This window comes from Eufriesea mexicana, unplaced genomic scaffold (genome assembly GCF_001483705.2).
Source record: "Eufriesea mexicana isolate 0111107269 unplaced genomic scaffold, ASM148370v2 scaffold2497, whole genome shotgun sequence".
Lineage (NCBI taxonomy): Eukaryota > Metazoa > Arthropoda > Insecta > Hymenoptera > Apidae > Eufriesea > Eufriesea mexicana.
Genome location: NW_016910563.1, coordinates 295,301 through 302,128, shown reverse-complemented (window position 1 = coordinate 302,128; position 6,828 = coordinate 295,301).

Below are 6,828 nucleotides of genomic sequence, written 5' to 3'. Positions count from 1 at the left end.
TGTAAAAAGATTCCTAATTCTTACACTACCACAATTATGACAGGAATTCGCTCTACACTGTCACAATCATGACAGAAAAGATACGTGCATTCAAAAATTTTCGGGTGCCCCGTGCGAAAAAATTCTTCGTTCTTACACCACCGCAATTGTGACAGAAATTCGCTCTACACTATCACAATCATGACAGAAAAGATACGTGCATTCAGAAATTTTCTGGCGCATCGTGTAAAAAGATTTCAAATTCTTACACTACCACAATTGTGACAGGAATTCGCTCTACACTGTCACAATCATGACAGAAAAGATACGTGCATTCAGAAATTTTTGGGTGCACCGTGTGAAAAAATTCCTAATTCTTACACCACCACAATTGTAATAGGAATTCGCTTCATATTATCACAACCACGACATAAAAGATACGCGTGCTCAACGATTCTTTAGTGCACCGATTAGTCTTTCACGCGTGATAGGAGACACTCAGCTATGCATTCGCTAAACGCACTCTACACCAGGCACGATCATGACACCTTCGAGGAAGCATCCCACGGAAACGCTGATAAACGCGAGTTTAACTCGAGACGTCTCGCCTTTCTCACCTGCTATAATCATCTCGCACACCGATGCACTCTCGAAACGAAGCGGTATCTGTCCCTACAAACGAACTTTCAGCCGAAAGGATTCCCGTTATACCATCCTCAAACACTTGCACCCGATTCGAGACGCTTCACGCACGGACACTCGTCGATTAGTGCAACCGAGAAGAACATATTGACACGACGAGTTAACGAGATTGAACAGGTAATTACCTGGAGCAGCAGATAAGCAAAGTAAACCATATACACGAAGGCGATTCGAAACGTCCGAAACTTGGAACAAGAACCGGGCCAGAGTCCTAGAAGCAGCAGAAGCTTCTTGTTCAGCGAGTAGTCGGTCCTCTTCTTCGTGCACGTCATCCTCGAGCGAAGCCTGGGGCACAAGTGCGTCTGCATTGATCGTCCGTCAGCTATACCACCTCCTGTTTTTGAATTTATCGCGAAATATCGAGGGGGAAGACGAAGATGATTGACAGCTCGGGCAATTTGCAAGGGTCCCTGCGACAATTTACCCTCTTGCGAGGGTGAAAATAATATTCTCGAGAGTTGAAACTTCACGTCGCGCCAGAGTTTAGAGTTTACAACATTTAATGTCGCGCCGCAGTTTGAATTTTACATTTATTGTCGCGTCAGTTGTCCCGATATCCCTTCTTCCACTTGCAAACCCACGCAGGCGCAAACCTTTCGTTCTTCTTCGCTACCTTTTGTCATTGACATCGCGAACGTTGCCAAGGATGCATTGTATTCCGTTCTCTCGTCACGATGGACCGATGGCCTTCTCCAAAACGATGGCTCGTCGAAGGAGGGAAATTCGAATGGAGCGAATTGATGGTAAGCAATGTCAAACCGAGAGAATCGAGTTTGAGTTAGAATAAAATCTGATCGGTAGTATAGCGGATGAAAGCTGCACGAAACAGGGAATAATGTTTTCGTAGAATCAGAAATTAGCGTGTCTTGTTGGCTTAAGGTGAAAGTGACTTCGAAATTCCATTTGAAGTACCTGCGAAGTGTTCGGTGCAAAGGTGTGGATTTTTCAGTCAAATGTTAGCAATCGTAATGACGTATAAAATATTGGTCACGTTCTTTTTTGGTAATTATTACTAATGGCTTTGACAACTGGAAAGAAAATTTCCTTTGTACTATTCTTCATACTATAGCGTAAAATTATTTTTATACTAATTTTTCTTCTTATTTCTAATTATTTCAAATTATTTTATTATATCGATTTCCTTTGAAACAGGGTGGCAGGTGATACCGATTAATTAGCTTTACGTGCACTTGATAAAAAACGGAAAAGAAGGAAATCAATAGCGGGGAAAAATCGTCAAGACCCCTTCGCGTGTCAGGGAATATCGATTCACCTTGAAAGGGTGCGAAAGTATGCTATGGGGGAAATACGGTATGCAAGGGAAAATCGATATACTCCCGTGACACGGTGAACGCATTGTTAGCGAGGGTCTTGACCTTACTCAAACAAGGGAGGCACACGCTACTCTCATGCATTGTGAAATGTTAATTTCGTTTTAAGATTTAAATCGTTCACAGAGAAACGAGTTACGAATTTAAAGAAGTAAGGATTTTCCTTTTTAAATTAAAACGGTATTTATTGAAATACAATTGTAAGAAATTTATCGATACAGTCGCAAATTTATTACAATTTGACAGACGTGATCGCTGTAATATACTTGACACACGCGCTCATAATCTAAAAAAGAAAGATTTCAATGGTAATTGTGAACGTGTAATAATTGTAAAAATAAAATTGTAAAAATTATAGATACCGTGGAGAAACCTTCCATCGATGGTCTAAAGAAAGCAAGAACTATTCTCATATCCATGCTGTTAACCATCAAGAACAAATACAATTTTTGCACCCATACAGGAGCATCGTACCAATTTGCGTTGTACCTGTAAGTATGCATGTAATTGTGGCTGTATTAAGTGTCTTTAGATTTAATTACATCCGGATTATTACATTTAATATTTACATTAATTTTCTTATCTAGCGAAAAATATTTTGCATTTGGAAAATTCAAAATCGTACGATGTTTGCAGAAAAATGATGTTATCAGTAGAAATCGATGATATACGATACTCACGCGTGATAGAAAATAGCAGTACGGTTATCTCGAATACTTTGTATAGTATAGTTGCCAAGAAATATAATGCCGAGGTGAATGAAGAATATTAGCGAGAGCATCAGAGATTTTCTTAGGTTGAACGTGATTATCATCATTTGGTAAAGCTATTAGGAGAAAAATTTAATTCCGGTTTCTATTTCGAAAATTATTTCCATTGTGATGTACTAGACTCTATTTAATTATCGCTGTTCCATTTTCCTCCCACTTTTTCCCAAATTTTCGTTAAAATATAGAATCCTGTTACTCACGTAAACATTAACAAGCATAAAAGAGATCAATCCGAGACCAAGTACAATCGTGTAAGATATCAGGAAATTCTTCTGTATTTTTTCAAGCAACCTTTAACAGCGCGAAAAATTCATGAAAGACATCGTGAAAATTTCTAAAAGTTGAGAAATAAATTGCTTCTGAATGATCTTAATCTCATATATTTCTTTTTATTAAATATATCGGCTATTGGTTAACAAAATTTTGTTAACACGTACAAATATATCGAATGTATTATATAGTCAGAAAATACTAACGCGAGTGCTCGCTTCTGCGTGTTCACTGTTTTAACAATATTCAGATAAAACACGATATTTTTATGTATATCGGAAACGTGAACTCCGTCATAGTCTAACGCATGTTCAATTTCGTAGCTGAAAAATGAAAAACGTCTTAATGAATATCGAGGGAAAGATGAGACATCGAGAACACATGTATAATTAAATTACTGTCGATATAAACTGCCATACACAAAGTGCTGTCATAATAAGAAAGTGCTGTCACGATACACAGATAATTGCAAATTTATAAATTTGAACGTCACAATTGCGAAGAATTTATCGCTGATATTTCTTACCCTGAGATTGCAAACAGACCAATAACATGGTGAATAAATAACACATACGCTGTTTCCGTGGCTGTTATGGAGGCTAGTCCAAAAAATAATAAGAAAGTCGAGTAGAACAATGCAAAATAAAATATGTTAGTTCGCTCGAAGCACTCGATGTAGATCACATCACGTGATAGAGACTGGTTTAGAGACATCACGACGTTGAGAAACTCTGGCAATAACTGAATAGCGTTAAGTACAACTAAAGTTACGGCGACAAACGCTGAAATTACGAAAACGGGCATAAGAGAAGTGTTAAAGTGTTAACACGTTGACTGCCATGGTGGTGATCATCGGTGATAGGCGTTTGTCTTTGTATTTGGGGACAATAGTGGGGACACCATAGTGGTTACCAGTGTCCAGTGACACTAATTTTGTAAATTTATATTTATTTTATCCATACCATTTTCTGGAAATTTAAATAAATTTAATTTGAATTAAATAAATAGAGAACTTTGAATAGAAGACATTAATAATTTGCACTATTTTCTTTTTTACCATATTGTTTGATAATTCGTCGTTATATCCTAAGAATACTGGAAATTTTATCATGGTCCACCATATAAAAGAGTGCATGGCAGTCAAAGTGTCAATCACGTTAAAGTGACTAGTCACTGTGTATGTCAATAAAGCAGATTAACAAATTAAACGAACGAAATGGTAATAAGAAATATTGGCGAAGAACAAAAAGAAAATGAAAAAATGATACACGAATCATTTTATCGCGTTATATCGTAAATTCGTGAAATGACGATATTAAAGTATAAAAATTATGCGACAAAGTCAACTTTATAACATAAATTTACTCGATATAAATATCGTAATGGTTCTCCCTTGGGATGTGCATCTCCGTAATATGTTCAATTTGTCCTCGTTCCTTTGGATATCGCTCCAATCGTGTTTAATGATATCGAACAATAACTTTATCTGCATTTCGAAACGAAAATCCTTAATTCGTTACACTTGCGTGCTCAATCGATAGCATATTCGCTTAACTCACGTTTTCGGTCTGACAATAGAACGTACAATATTTTACTATGAAAGTCATCGTTATGATCGTGATGTCAAAAGTTGAAATGAACTCAACGAAATTGTGTCTCACGACGAAGAAACTTACTACCTGTAACAGTCGGGAGCAAGTCACGGTAATTTTTCTTCCACGCGAATAGCAGCATGTCAGAAATTCAAAATCAAAATTCGCAACATCGTTGCGCGTATTAAATTATTATTAATACGATGAATTCCGATTGCACGACGTTCCGTGACGTTCTCTTAAAAAATATGCACGCATTCCTAAGCATGAACCCCTTCCCGTACAATAACGAGTCTGACTCGTGATGAAGACTTTGGTCCAAACACGAATATCACGAGCCAGACTCGTGAGTAGAACATTTCACTAAATATAGCTTTGAAACTGTTATCTATTATAAAATATAATATATTTATAATATTTATGAAAGGAAAAAGGATTAGAGTATCGCGTAAAACTGACTATATCACACGTTTTTACATTTTCGACTGTTTTTGAGCATCAGTCTGATCTGTTGGCAGCGTATTGACGACGACCATTTGGGCCTGGATTTCGTCGAGCTAAATAGCACAGGAAGGGGTTCAGACTGCATAGAGTCTATGAGAATTCACGATAACGAGCGTAAAAATTGCATAAATAGGAAATATACCTGAAAGAACAAAGCAGATCCGAAAAGACTCAGTATGTAGACGTTCTGAAGATGTGACAGTTTCGATTTCGTGTATGGCCACAGGCCTGTGAATAGCAAGAGCTTCTGATTTAGGTTATAGACATCGGAGATATCCATCCTGCTCGAAAACTGATAAACGTTTGAAGCCCGTGAGGCATTGCGAAAATTCGTGTCCCTCGGTTCCGTTATTTATTTATTATTATGACAAGAAGAGAAAGTTTCCGCGGAACGCGTCAGAAATAATGACAGTGAAATCGATGCTCCGAGTCGGAAGTAAATTAAGCAAATTGCAGGGTGAATAAGCGGTCTTTCACACCGTTTCAATGCTTCCTGCATTTCCTCGTTCCGCGCAAGCGTACTACACAACGCTGTAGACTCTAGCCCACGTCAGTGCGTGTCACATCATGGAACGTGGTGTTTCATGGAGACAGGATATGGATTCCATAACGATAATATATATACAGTAAAATAATATATACGAAATGTATAATATATACAATTATTAATATAAAATATATACAGTAAGAGGAATCCACGAGGAGACGATTTAATAAATTATACCTGTTTAATATCATTTCCAAATTTGAACACGATGCATAAAAATTGAACAAGCGAGGAAGAAGAGTGAAGAACACTGATAATGTGAACAGTGTGTAAGTAATAATAGTAATTACGCAAATTTGAGTATACGTTTATACGAGTATATAACTCATTTATAAATTATATTGAATGGAACATAATACAGTGAAGTAAGAGAAGGAGGTGTTGAGCATCTGAAATTGAGATTTCTTTCAGAATATAATTTAAATTTAACTAGATATTATTACATCTTCGATGCAAGAGTACTTTGTCAGAGTTTTCACGTACGATTACTATTTTCGTACGAGAAGTTTATATTAACACTAGATTTACGGAACCCGTCAATTTGACGGATGGGTTGCTCCAATTATACGATAGTAACAGATTTAATTAACTTATATTAAGAATGTTAATATTGTAATCGTTTTTAAATTAAACTAATCGTTAAAAAAAAAAGAAACGTGGTTTCCTTTACTTGTCAATTTGACAGGTGTCAAATATGTAGAAATAGGTATACAGATAGCGTCCGTAAACCTAGTGTTAAGTAATGCATTAGTACAAATTATATTAAATCATCTCTCACCGAAGCAAATCCTGCCATCGACAGAACATAAGTACCGCCGAGAGATTGTACGCACTCCTTCGAAGTTCTTAATAACACCAGGAGTATTAACTTTTGTATCCTGATCGGCTGCATGTACCATCTTGTGCCATATCTAAATTCGAAAATAAATTCGTAAAAGGGTACACGTGATTTCATTCAACGGCTTGCTGTTTTACTCACATTTCATAGAACAGTGTCAGTGACTGGTCCATAACTATTTGGCAGCAGTGATTAGACAGAAATGCGAAAAAAAACTCACATATAATTGCGAATACATCGATTAAGATTCTTGACGAGATTTCCGAATGGAGTTCAATAGTGAGCTACAGTGGAA